This window comes from Rattus norvegicus, chromosome 16 (genome assembly GCF_021556685.1).
Source record: "Rattus norvegicus strain SHRSP/BbbUtx chromosome 16, alternate assembly SHRSP_T2T, whole genome shotgun sequence".
NCBI lineage: Eukaryota > Metazoa > Chordata > Mammalia > Rodentia > Muridae > Rattus > Rattus norvegicus.
This window is the reverse complement of record NC_141549.1, coordinates 91,286,279-91,299,375: the sequence shown is the minus strand read 5'-3', so window position 1 is coordinate 91,299,375 and position 13,097 is coordinate 91,286,279. Positions and strand designations below refer to the sequence as shown.

At 39.9% G+C, this 13,097-nt stretch overlaps 1 long non-coding RNA gene across 5 annotated transcripts in view; it reads right to left on the bottom strand.

Moving 5' to 3' along the window:
* Window positions 1-5,058: 5,058 nt before the first annotated feature.
* The window catches only part of LOC148000661 (uncharacterized), a 57,899-nt gene continuing 49,860 nt past the window's right edge, over window positions 5,059-13,097 (bottom strand). For 4 of the 5 annotated variants that reach the window (XR_015640523.1, XR_015640522.1, XR_015640525.1 and 1 more), the window contains one exon: window positions 5,059-5,312. This is a non-coding gene — a long non-coding RNA (uncharacterized LOC148000661). Of the gene's footprint in view, window positions 5,313-9,218; window positions 9,278-13,097 lie in introns of all 5 variants that reach the window. The other variant, XR_015640524.1, reaches the window with a different exon arrangement.

Below are 13,097 nucleotides of genomic sequence, written 5' to 3'. Positions count from 1 at the left end.
TCTGCTACATAAGCAGTTAGAGTTATGGGACAGTCTATGTACAGTCTTTGGGTAGTGGTTTAGTCCCTGAGAGCTCTGGTTGGTTGGCATTGTTGTTCTTATGGGCTTGCAAGCCCCTTCAGCTCTTTCAAACCTTTCTCAACCTCATAGGTAGCAATGATTATCCTAGTAAGAGCACCAGTGGAAGGGGAAGCCCTGGGTCCTGCTAAGACTGAACCCCCAGTGAACTAGATTGTTGGGGGGAGTGTGGCAATGGGGGGAGGATGGAGAGGGGAACACCCATAAAGGAGGGGAGTGGGAGGGATTAGGGGGATGTTTGCCCGGAAACCGGGAAAGGGAATAACACTCGAAATGTAAATAAGAAATACTCAAGTTAATAAAAAAAAATTAAAAAAAAATTTCTCCAATGGGGGTCCCATTCTCAGTTCAGTGGTTTGCTGCTAGCATTCGCCTCTGGCTGTGTCTTCCAGGAGACATCTATATCCAGTTCCTGTTAGCATGTACTTCTTAGCTTCATCAATATTATCTAGTTTTGTTGGCTTTATATATATGGGCCACATATAGGGCTGTCTCTGAATGTCTGTTCCTTCAGTCTCTGCTCCAAACTGTGCTTCCATATCCCCTCCTATAAAATATATTTGTTTCCCCTTTTAAGAAGGTGTTCAGCATCCACATTTTGGTCATCCTTCTTGAGCTTCTTGTGGTCTGTGGATTGTATCATGGGTAATTTGAGCTTTTGGGCTAATATCCACTTATCAATGAGTGCACACCACTTATCAGTGAGTGTGTTTTTCTGACTCAAGATGGGATTTTTCCAGTTCAACCCATTTGCCTATTAATTTAATGAAGTCATTGTTTATGATAGCTGAATAGTACTCCATTGTGTAGATGTACCACATTTTCTGTATCCATTCCTCTGTTGAAGGACATCTGGATTCTTTCCAGTTTCTGGCTATTATAAATAAGGCTGCTATGAACAGAGTGGAGCATGTGCCTTTGTTTTATGTTGGAGCATCTTTTGGGTCCTCAGGTAGTACTATGTCCAATTTTCTGAGGAACCTCCAGACTGATTTCCAGAATGATTGTAACAGTTTGCAATCCCACCAACAATAGAAGAGTGTTCCTCTATCTCCACATCATCGCTAGCATCTGCTGTCACTTGAGGTTTTTTTTTTCCATCTTTATTAAATTGGGTATTTCTTATTTACATTTCAAATGTTATTCCCTTTCCCGGTTTCCATGACAACACCCCCATCCTCTTCCCCCATTACGACCCTCCCCCCGCGAATGCTGTTCACTGGGAGTCCAAGGGCTTCCTCTTCCACTGGTGTCTTTACTAGGCTATTTATCGATACCTATGCAGTTGGAGCCCAGGGTCAGTACATGTATAGTCTTTGGGTAGTAACTTAGTCCCTGGAAGCTCTGGTTGGTTGGCATTGTTATTCATATGGGGTCTCGAGCCCCTTCAACCTCTTTCGGTCCTGTCTCTGATTCCTTCAACAGGGGTCCCATTCTCAGTTCTGTGGTTTGCTGCTGGCATTCACCTATGTATTTGGCATATTCTGGCTGTGTCTCTCAGGAGAGATGTACTGTCAACATGCCCTTCTCTGCTTCATCCATCTTACCTAGTTTGGTGAATGTATATGTATGGGCCACATGTGGGGCAGGCTCTCAATGGGTGTTCCTTCAGCCTCTGTTCTAAACTTTGCCTCCCTATCCCCTCCTAAGAGTATTCTTGTTCTCCTTTTAAAGAAGGAGTGAAGCATCCGCATTTTGGTCATCCTTCCTGAGTTTCATGTGTTCTGTGCATCTAGGGTAATTCAAGCATTTGGGCTAATAGCCACTTATCAATGAGTGCATACCATGTGTACTTTTCTGTGATTGGGTTACCTCATTCAGGATGATATTTTCCAGTTCCATCCATTTGCCTATGAATTTCGTAAAGTCATTGTTTTTGATAGCTGAGTAGTATTCCACTGTGTAGATGTACCACATTTTCTGTATCCATTCCTCTGTTGAGCTTTTATCTTAGCCATTCTGACTGTTGGGAGGTGGAATCTCAGGGTTGTTTTGATTTGCATTTCCCTGATGACTAAGGATGTTGACCATTTCTTTAGGTACTTCTCAGGCATTTGCTATTCCTCAGTAGAGAATTCTTTGTTTAGCACTGTACTCCACTTTTTAATAGGGTTATTTGACTCTCTGGAGTCTAACATCTTGAGTTCTTTGTATACTTTGGATATTAGCCCTCTATCATATGTAGAAGTGGTAAAAATCTTTTCCCAATCTTTTGGTTGCCATTTTGTCCTAATGACAGTTTATATTTTAAACGCAAATATTAGATTGACTACTAAAAGAAAGTAGAGGCTCTACTGTCCCATTTAAAAATAGCATATTGCTTACAATTCTCCTGGCTCCACTATGTATCATGAATGGGGACAAAATGTGTAGAACCACTTATGGTATTATCAGAATCAACGAAAATGACTTGTAACCATGAGCACTCTTTGCAATTTTCAAAACCAAGGACCTGTAGGTGGAAGTAGCAAAAATTATGAATATATAAATTTTAGCATAAAATCCTAGTATATTAAGTATCAAGACAGTAGTTATCTAATGTGTAACAAAATAAAGACAGCAAAACTATAGTGCCTCAAAATGTGTCCTGCTCATTCTCTGGCTCATGTTTATGAGTCAAAAGCCTTAAGCATTGTCTGTTATCCCTTGCTCCTCCTTGTAGAAACATCTTTCCTGAATGAAGGACAAATAGATTATCTGTTTATTCTGAAGTTTCAATTTTGCAGGTATTTTCTTCATGGTGAAAAACAAAAGTATACCTGTTACTTTGGGGACAAACAGAGGAAGAATTGATAATATTTATTACCAATGAAAAAAATTCTATGTTCAAGTGGAAAATTAAACATTTGGATATCTTGTATCTACCACTGTGAGATATAGAATGTCACATTATTAAGTGTTCTATGATGAGATTATCATGAAATAAACCAGTGAAGCTCAATATCATATAATGAAACATACCAACATTGGAAGACGAGGCTTCAGAGTCTTTACCACATACATCACAAAGATGAATAATCACTATGAAGAGCAATACAAGATAGATGAGTGTGTTTGAATTTAAAAGAAGTCAGAATTAGTAACTTTTCTATACTTAATTTTTAACTACATTTGGAAACTATTATTTTGTCAAATGCTTGTTTATTATTGCATGAATACATCTAGAATTGTCCCAAGTAATCTTTAAAATGCCCTCGCTAACTCTTTTTTTGTGAGGGTAGATATTTTCATATATTTCAATTTTTGAAAGTAGACTCAACTTAGAATTGATGATAGATATATGAACTAAATTATCTGCCCTTAAAAGAAGTATAAAATAGATTTACCGAGATGGAAAACAATGCCCCCAGAGTAAAAAGTAAAGTAGGGTCTCTTAAAGTTGTAAATACTATTTTGAAGATTTAACTAATAAGCACTTAGTTTTTTTCACATTCAACTTTTAAACTAGTATTAAGGGACATAACTTACATAAATAAAAGCTCCCTATATCTGCAGTATACTTTACCAGAAAAAAAACACAGAGAATGAAGGAGTATGAGAGCATTCCCTAAACAATTTTATGCTGTGTTTTTTAGTGAAATGTGTTAATTTATTAAACTGCATGAGTTTCCTTCTGAAGAATTCTCTCCATCCATAAATTTTATATGCTTGTGTTTCTTTAAGTTTTCTACTGTTTCTTTCCTTTATTCATTATTCCTCTTTACTGCTTCACCTTTTTAAAATGCTGAAATGCCGAGGTTCTACTGCAATGGTTAATCTTTAAGATCCACATATATGGATTTAGAATTATTTAAGATGCTTTCCTCTATGTCTGTGAGTTGTCTCCCAGAGAGGTTTTACTGCAAAGGAAAGATACAATACATTCAGAACATAGTGGACACTATCCATACACAGGCTTCAGACTAATAATACAAAGAAGATGAATTGACAATATACATTTCTCTCTGCCCTTCGACACAGACACATTGGGGCAAGATTCCTTATGGCCCTGCCTTCATGCTTTTTCCTTCAGGGTAAGGTATATTCCTTCAGCCACCAGCCCACCAAACTTGTTTTCTTCTTTAGAATGTTCTTGTCACATATTTTATGTTATCAATGGAAAAAAATAAATCCCTTACTTTTTGCATAAATTCACTTTGAGTGACTGCTGGCAATTGCTGGCCCTTCACCTTGTATCGTCTGGGAGAAATTTTACCTGCTTTAATCATAACTGAAAAAACAATTAGCCACATTCTCAAGCAATTTGAGAATGCTACCTATATAGGATTTTAAACTTTCAACACCTGAAGAGAAACATTTAATGTCACCATTCTTTCTTCCAATAGGTGTGTGTATGTGTGTGTGTGTGTGTGTGTGTGTGTGTCCATGTCTCTTTATCCTACACTTGTGTAACTTAAGTGCAAGAGGAATCAACAGAAATAGGCACAGAGTTCCTATAACTAGTACATTTCCACTTTCCAGATGACTCGTTTTCTGCCAGAATCTTCATAAATTGTAAGGAAAGGTGAAGACCCATAAAGTAGGGCAAAGCCCCATCTTGCAGGTTTTGATGGTAACTTCTTCTTCACCTGTGATTGCCCTCTACATTCAGAAAAATAAATGACTCCTAAATGTATTGCTTTGGCCTAGAATACTAAGCCAGGTCAAGACTATTTTTGAAAATAATGCAAATATAGCACAGCTTATGCCCCATGAGGCCACAGTCCAGTGACATCAGCAACTGATTTACTCAATGACTACAAATGACTTGAAGTAATAAGGTCACACCTTCTGTATTCTTCTGCAGCCCTAGTTTTGGCATGAGGTCAGAGCTACACTTCAGTAGGTCCTTGCCAAGATTTAGCAGTCAGTGTTAACATTTCCCTCTGGATGTTTCTGATCACTTAAAAATTCCCAAGCAATAATTCAGAAGTAAATTACTTCCCCAGATGTCATAGTTTCTTTCTTTCCTTCTTTCTTTTTTTTTTGTCTTTTACTTTTAAAATTTTTATCCAGAATTTCCAGAAATGTCATTAACTGAGCTTGAGTGTTTTGTAGAACTTGCAGCTCTGGCCCATGGCCTTTCCAGCAGTGTACCCCCAAGAGTGTCTGGAAACTCAGTTGAGCAGTGAACTGAAGCCAGGCCTTCTGTTCAAATGCACCAAATATGACATGTCATCTTCCCAGGAGCAGTTCTTCTCACTGCTGCTGTGACCGCGGCCTGAAGCCAAGTCTCTCTGTAGACATTCCCCCCTCTGTAAAGAATAAAAATGGCCCATATAACAAATCGTGACAAATAACAATACATTTTTCCCTAATAGAGAGCAAATTACTATGAATATTCATTCAGCTAAGGATTTGGGAATGCCCACAGGTGACTACAACAAAGCATTTATGTACCTTTCTACAACAGCCTCTTGTTGATCACAAACCAGTAAACCAAGGCTCAAAATTTAATCCCAACAACAGTCTGATATCACCAATGAAGAATTCTTCCCAGACAGTGATTCCTATGGGACTATTGCAAGAATCAAAATTAAGGTCCTTCAAATCATGTTTCTCTTACTCTCAGGTGGCTGTCGAGTTTAATGGTCTTCTCCAAATTATTTAGTGGTATCCATGAACAAAATAGACATGGGCAATGGAAGTAGAGAAGGGATTCTAATAGACAACTGAAGAATTCTTTCTTTGTATTCAACCTGATATGTCATTGAAGATCTCTGGTCCTAACCCACATGATAAATCCTCAATTTAAAAAATACTATTTTAACCCTGTATCAGCAGATTGTGTTAATCAAGAGCCATGAGGTCAAACATGGAGCTTGAGCAGCCTTAAACAGTGGTCAGAAAATAAGGCAACAGAACATATTCCCATACATACTCATTAACATAAGGTCTATCTTCAGAAAAATGTAAAGTTAGTATGACCTCAATTATATTGCAGGCTTCATCCCCAGAACCTTATGGACTTTTTGGAAGGATGATGGGAAAAATATTCTAAGAATAAATTCCGGAGCATAATGATTTGGGAGGATAAAGGATCATCTTGTCTCAGGATGGTTACCCAGCTTAGCAATATTTATAAATTTTTCTTGAAGACACAATGAAGAGTGCACTATGTGGCTATCCTACTCTGAATAGCTCACACATAAAATCTTAAGTGACTTCTCACCATTTAAAAAATATGACCTCGAGGGGGCTTATGGACAGAAACCGGTAAAGGGAATACATTTGAAAGCTAAATAAGAGTAGAGATCTTCCTGGTTGCTGCCGCCGCGGAGAGCTCGTGGGCAGCACCCCACGAGTGAACTTGAGCCTCGGGACCACAGGGAAGACCAACTTATCTGCTGCAAGAGACCTGCCTGGTGAATTCAGGAAACACAGAGGCAAAATTCCTCTAGGACCGTGCACTTCCTGTGTTTAAAGGGAGTCCCAAACCCGCGGATCCCGGCCCGCAGCAGCTCTCTGCTCCCAAACCCTGTGGGAGAGAGACCTCACCGCCTGGTCAGGTGGGCACTCCTGAGGCTGCAGAGCAGAAAAGACCACCAACACTGCCCGCCCCTGCCAACATCCCTGGCCCAAGAGGAAACTGTATAAGGCCTCTGGGTTCCCGTAGAGGAGGGCCCAAGAGCAGCAGGACCGCTGTGTCTGAGACACCGCCAGAACCTGAAGGGACCTACCAGATAAACAGTTCTCTGCACCCAAATCCCGTGGGAGGGAGAGCTAAACCTTCAGAGAGGCAGACACGCCTGGGAAACCAGAAGAGATTGCACTCTGCACACATCTCTGATGCCAGAGGAAAACACCAAACGCCATCTGGAACCCTGGTGCACGGAAGCTCCCGGAAAGGGCGGCACAGATCTTCCTGGTTGCTGCCACCACGGAGAGCTCGTAGGCAGCACCGCAAGAGCGAACTTGAGCCTCGGGACCACAGGTAAGACCAACTTTTCTGCTGCAAGAAAGCTGCCTGGTGAACTCCAGACACAGGCCCACAGGAACAGCTGAAGACCTGTAGAGAGGAAAAACTACACGCCCGAAAGCAGAACACTCTGTCCCCATAACTGGCTGAAAGAAAACAGGAAAACAGGTCTACAGCACTCCTGACACACAGGCTTATAGGACAGTCTAGCCACTGTCAGAAATAGCAGAGCAAAGTAACACTAGAGATAATCTGATGGCGAGAGGCAAGCGCAGGAACCCAAGCAACAGAAACCAAGACTACATGGCATCATCGGAGCCCAATTCTCCAATCAAAACAAACATGGAATATCCAAACACACCAGAAAAGCAAGATCTAGTTTCAAAATCATATTTGATCATGATGCTGGAGGACTTCAAGAAAGACGTGAAGAACTCCCTTAGAGAAACACAGGAAAACATTAATAAACCAGTAGAAGCCTACATAGAGGAGACACAAAAATCCCTGAAAGAATTCCAGGAAAACACAATCAAACAGTTGAAGGAATTAAAAATGGAAATAGAAGCAATCAAGAAAGAACACATGGAAACAACCCGGGATATAGAAAACGAAAAGAAGAGACAAGGAGCTGTAGATACAAGCTTCACCAACAGAATACAAGAGATGGAAGAGAGAATCTCAGGAGCAGAAGATTCCATAGAAATCATAGACTCAACTGTCCAAGAGAATGTAAAGCAGAAAAAGCTACTGGTTCAAAACATACAGGAAATCCAGGACTCAATGAGAAGATCAAACCTAAGGATAATAGGTATAGAAGAGAGTGAAGACTCCCAGCTCAAAGGACCAGTACATATCTTCAACAAAATCATAGAAGAAAACTTCCCTAACCTAAAAAAAGAGATACCCATAGACATACAAGAAGCCTACAGAACTCCAAATAGATTGGGCCAGAAAATGAACACCTCCCGTCACATAATAGTCAAAACACCAAACGCACAAAATAAAGAATATTAAAAGCAGTAAGGGAAAAAGGTCAAGTAACATATAAAGGCAGACCTATGAGAATCACACCAGACTTTTCGCCAGAAACTATGAAGGCCAGATGATCCTGGACAGATGTCATACAGACCCTAAGAGAACACAAGTGCCAGCCCAGGTTACTGTATCCTGCAAAACTCTCAATTAACATAGATGGAGAAACCAAGATATTCCATGACAAAACCAAATTTACACAATATCTTTCTACAAATCCAGCACTACAAAGGATAATAAAGGGTAAAGCCCAACATAAGGAGGCAAGGTATACCCTAGAAGAAGCAAGAAACTAATCGTCTTGGCAACAAAACAAAGAGAATGAAAGCACACAAACATAACCTCACATCCAAATATGAATATAACAGGAAGCAATAATCACTATTCCTTAATATCTCTCAACATCAATGGCCTCAACTCCCCAATAAAAAGACATAGATTAACAAACTGGATACGCAACGAGGACCCTGCATTCTGTTGCCTACAGGAAACACACCTCAGAGACAAAGACAGACACTACCTCAGAGTGAAAGGCTGGAAAACAACTTTCCAAGCAAATGGTCAGAAGAAGCAAGCTGGAGTAGCCATTCTAATATCAAATAAAATCAATTTCCAACTAAAAGTCATCAAAAAAGATAAGGAAGGACACTTCATATTCATCAAAGGAAAAATCCACCAAGATGAACTCTCAATCCTAAATATCTATGCCCCAAATACAAGGGCACCTACATACGTAAAAGAAACCTTACTAAAGCTCAAAACACACATTGCATCTCACACAATAATAGTGGGAGATTTCAACACCCCACTCTCATCAATGGACAGATCATGGAAACAGAAATCAAACAGAGATGTAGACAGAGTAAGAGAAGTCATGAGCCAAATGGACTTAACGGATCTTTATAGAACCTTCTATCCTAAAGCAAAAGGATATACCTTCTTCTCAGCTCCTCATGGTACTTTCTCCAAAATTGACCATATAATTGGTCCAAAAACGGGCCTCAACAGGTACAGAAAGACAGAAATAATCCCATGCGTGCTATCGGACCACCACGGCCTAAAACTGGTCTTCAATAACAATAAGGGAAGAATGCCCACATATACGTGGAAATTGAACAATGCTCTACTCAATGATAACCTGGTCAAGGAAGAAATAAAGAAAGAAATTAAAAACTTTTTAGAAATTAATGAAAATGAAGGTACAACATACCCAAACTTATGGGACACAATGAAAGCTGTGCTCAGAGGAAAACTCATAGCGCTGAGGGCCTGCAGAAAGAAACAGGAAAGAGCATATGTCAGCAGCTTGACAGCACACCTAAAAGCTCTAGAACAAAAAGAAGCAAATACACCCAGGAGGAGTAGAAGGCAGGAAATAATCAAACTCAGAGCTGAAATCAACCAAGTAGAAACAAAAAGGACCATAGAAAGAATCAACAGAACCAAAAGTTGGTTCTTTGAGAAAATCAACAAGATAGATAAACCCTTAGCCTGACTAACGAGAGGACACAGATAGTGTGTCCAAATTAACAAAATCAGAAATGAAAAGGGAGACATAACTACAGATTCAGAGGAAATTCAAAAAATCATCAGATCTTACTATAAAAACCTATATTCAACAAAAGTTGAAAATCTGCAGGAAAGGGACAATTTCCCAGACAGATACCAGGTACCGAAGTTAAATCAGGAACAGATAAACCAGTTAAACAACCCCATAACTCCTAAGGAAATAGACGCAGTCATTAAAGGTCTCCCAACCAAAAAGTGCCCAGGTCCAGACATGTTTAGTGCAGAATTCTATCAGACCTTCATAGAAGACCTCATACCAATATTATCCAAACTATTCCACAAAATTGAAACAGATGGAGCACTACCGAATTCCTTCTATGAAGCCACAATTACTCTTATACCTAAACCACACAAAGACCCAACAAAGAAAGAGAACTTTAGACCAATTTCCCTTATGAATATCGACGCAAAAACACTCAATAAAATTCTGGCAAACCGAATCCAAGAGCACATCAAAACAATCATCCACAATGATCAAGTAAACTTCATCCCAGGCATGCAGGGATGGTTTAATATACGGAAAACCATCAACGTGATCCATTATATAAACAAACTGAAAGAACAGAACCACATGATCATTTCATTAGATGCTGAGAAACATTTGACAAAATTCAACACCCTTTCATGATAATAGTCCTGGAAAGAATAGGAATTCAAGGCCCATACCTAAACATAGTAAAAGCCATATACAGCAAACCAGTTGCTAACATTAAACTAAATGGAGAGAAACTTGAAGCAATCCCACTAAAATCAGGGACTAGACAAGGCTGTCCACTCTCTCCCTACTTATTCAATATAGTTCTCGAAATTCTATCCAGAGCAATTAGCCAACAAATGTAGGTCAAGGGGATACAGATCGGAAAAGAAGAAGTCAAAATATCACTATTTGCAGATGATATGATAGTATATTTAAGTGATCCCAAAAGTTCCACCAGAGAACTACTAAAGCTGATAAACAACTTCAGCAAATTGGCTGGGTATAAAATTAACTCAAATAAATCAGTAGCCTTACTCTACACAAATAGAAACAAACCGAGAAAGAAATTAGGGAAACAACACCTTTCATAATAGACCCAAATAATATAAAGTACCTCGGTGTGACTTTAACCAAGCAAGTAAAAGATCTGTACAATAAGAACTTCAAGACACTGAGGAAAGAAATTGAAGAAGACCTCAGAAGATGGAAAGATCTCCCATGCTCATGGATTGGCAGGAATAATATAGTAAAAATGGCCATTTTACCAAAAGCGATCTATAGATTCAATGCAATCCCCATCAAAATACCAATCCAATTCTTCAAAGAGCTGGACAGAACAATTTGCAAATTCATCTGGAATAACAAAAAACCCAGGATAGCTAAAACTATCCTCAACAATAAAAGGACTTCAGGGGGAATCACTATCCCTGAACTCAAGCAATATTCCAGAGCAATAGTGATAAAAAGTGCATGGTATTGGTACAGAGACAGATAGACCATTGGAACAGAATTGAAGACCCAGAAATGAACCCACACACCTATGGTCACTTGATTTTGACAAAGGATCCAAAACCATCCAATGGAAAAAAGATAGCATTTTCAGCAAATGGTGCTGGTTCAACTGGAGTCAACATGTAGAAGAATGCAGATCGATCCATGCTTATCACCCTGTACAAAGCTTAAGTCCAAGTGGATCAAGGACCTCCACATCAAACCAGATACACTCAAACTAATAGAAAAAAAACTAGGGAAGCACATGGGCACTGGAAAAAATTTCCTGAACAAAACACCAATGGCTCATGCTCTAAGATCAAGAATCGACAAATGGGATCTCAGAAAACTGCAAAGCTTCTGTAAGGCAAAGGACACTGTGGTTAGGACAAATCGGCAACCAACAGATTGGGAAAAGATCTACCAATCCTATAACAGATAGAGGCCTTATATCCAAAATATACAAAGAACTCAAGAAGTTAGACCACAGGGAGACAAATAACCCTATTAAAAAATGGGGTTCAGAGCTAAACAAAGAGTTCACAGCTGAGGAATGCCGAATGGCTGAGAAACACCTAAAGAAATGTTCAACATCTTTAGTCATAAGGGAAATGCAAATCAAAACAACCCTGAGATTACACCTCACACCAGTGAGAATGGCTAAGGTCAAAAACTCAGGTGACAGCAGATGCTGGCGAGGATGCGGAGAAAGAGGAACACTCCTCCATTGTTGGTGGGATTGCAGACTGGTACAACCATTCTGTAAATCAGTCTGGAGGTTCCTCAGAAAATTGGACATTGAACTGCCTGAGAATCCAGCTATACCTCTCTTGGGTATATACCCAAAAGATGCCCCAACATATAAAAAAGACACGTGCTCCACTAAGTTCATCGCAGCCTTTTTATAATAGCCAGAATCTGGAAAGAACCCAGATGCCCTTCAACAGAGGAATGGATACAGAAAATGTGGTACATCTACACAATGGAATATTACTCAGCTATCAAAAACAATGTCTTTATGAAATTCGTAGGCAAATGGTTGGAACTGGAAAATATCATCCTGAGTGAGGTAACCCAATCACAGAAAAACACACATGGTATGCAGTCATTGATAAGTGGCTATTAGCCCAAATGCTTGAATAACCCTAGATGCCTAGAACAAATGAAACTCAAGACGGATGATCAAAATTTGAATGCCTCACTCCTTCTTTAAAAGGGGAACAAGAATACCCTTGGCAGGGAATAGAGAGGCAAAGATTAAAACAGAGACTGAAGGAACACCCATTCAGAGCCTGCCCCACATGTTGCCCATACATATACAGCCACCCAATTAGACAAGATGGATGAAGCAAAGAAGTGCAGGCCGACAGGAACCGGATGTAGATAGCTCCTGAGAGACACAGCCAGAATACAGCAAATACAGAGGTGAATGCCAGCAGCAAACCACTGAACTGAGAATAGGACCCCCGTTGAAGGAATCAGAGAAAGAACTGGAAGAGTTTGAAGGGTCTCGAGACCCCATATGTACAACAATGCCAAGCAACCAGAGCTTCCAGGGACTAAGCCACTACCTAAAGACTATACATGGACTGACCCTGGACTCTGACCTCATAGGTAGCAATAAATATCCTAGTGAGAGCACCATGGAAGGGGAAGCCCTGGGTCCTGCTAAGTCTGAACCCCCAGTGAACTAGACTGTTGGGGGGAGGGAGGCAATGGGGGGAGGATGGGGAGGGGAACACTCATAAGGAAGGGGAGGGAGGAGGGTTTAGGGGGATGTTTGCCAGGAAACCGGGAAAGGGAATAACACTCGAAATGTATATAAGAAATACTCAGGTTAATAAAAAAGAAAGAAAGCTAAATAAAAAAATATCCAATTAAATACAAAACAAAACAAAAACAAACAAACAAAAAACCCAAAACCAAACCAAAACAAAACAAAAAAAGAATACAAGCTGAACAGGCCAGGGAAGCAATTCAGTAATCAGCACCCTCCATGGCCCCTGCATCAGCTCCTGCTTCCAAGTTCTGACATCCTTTAGTGATGAACAG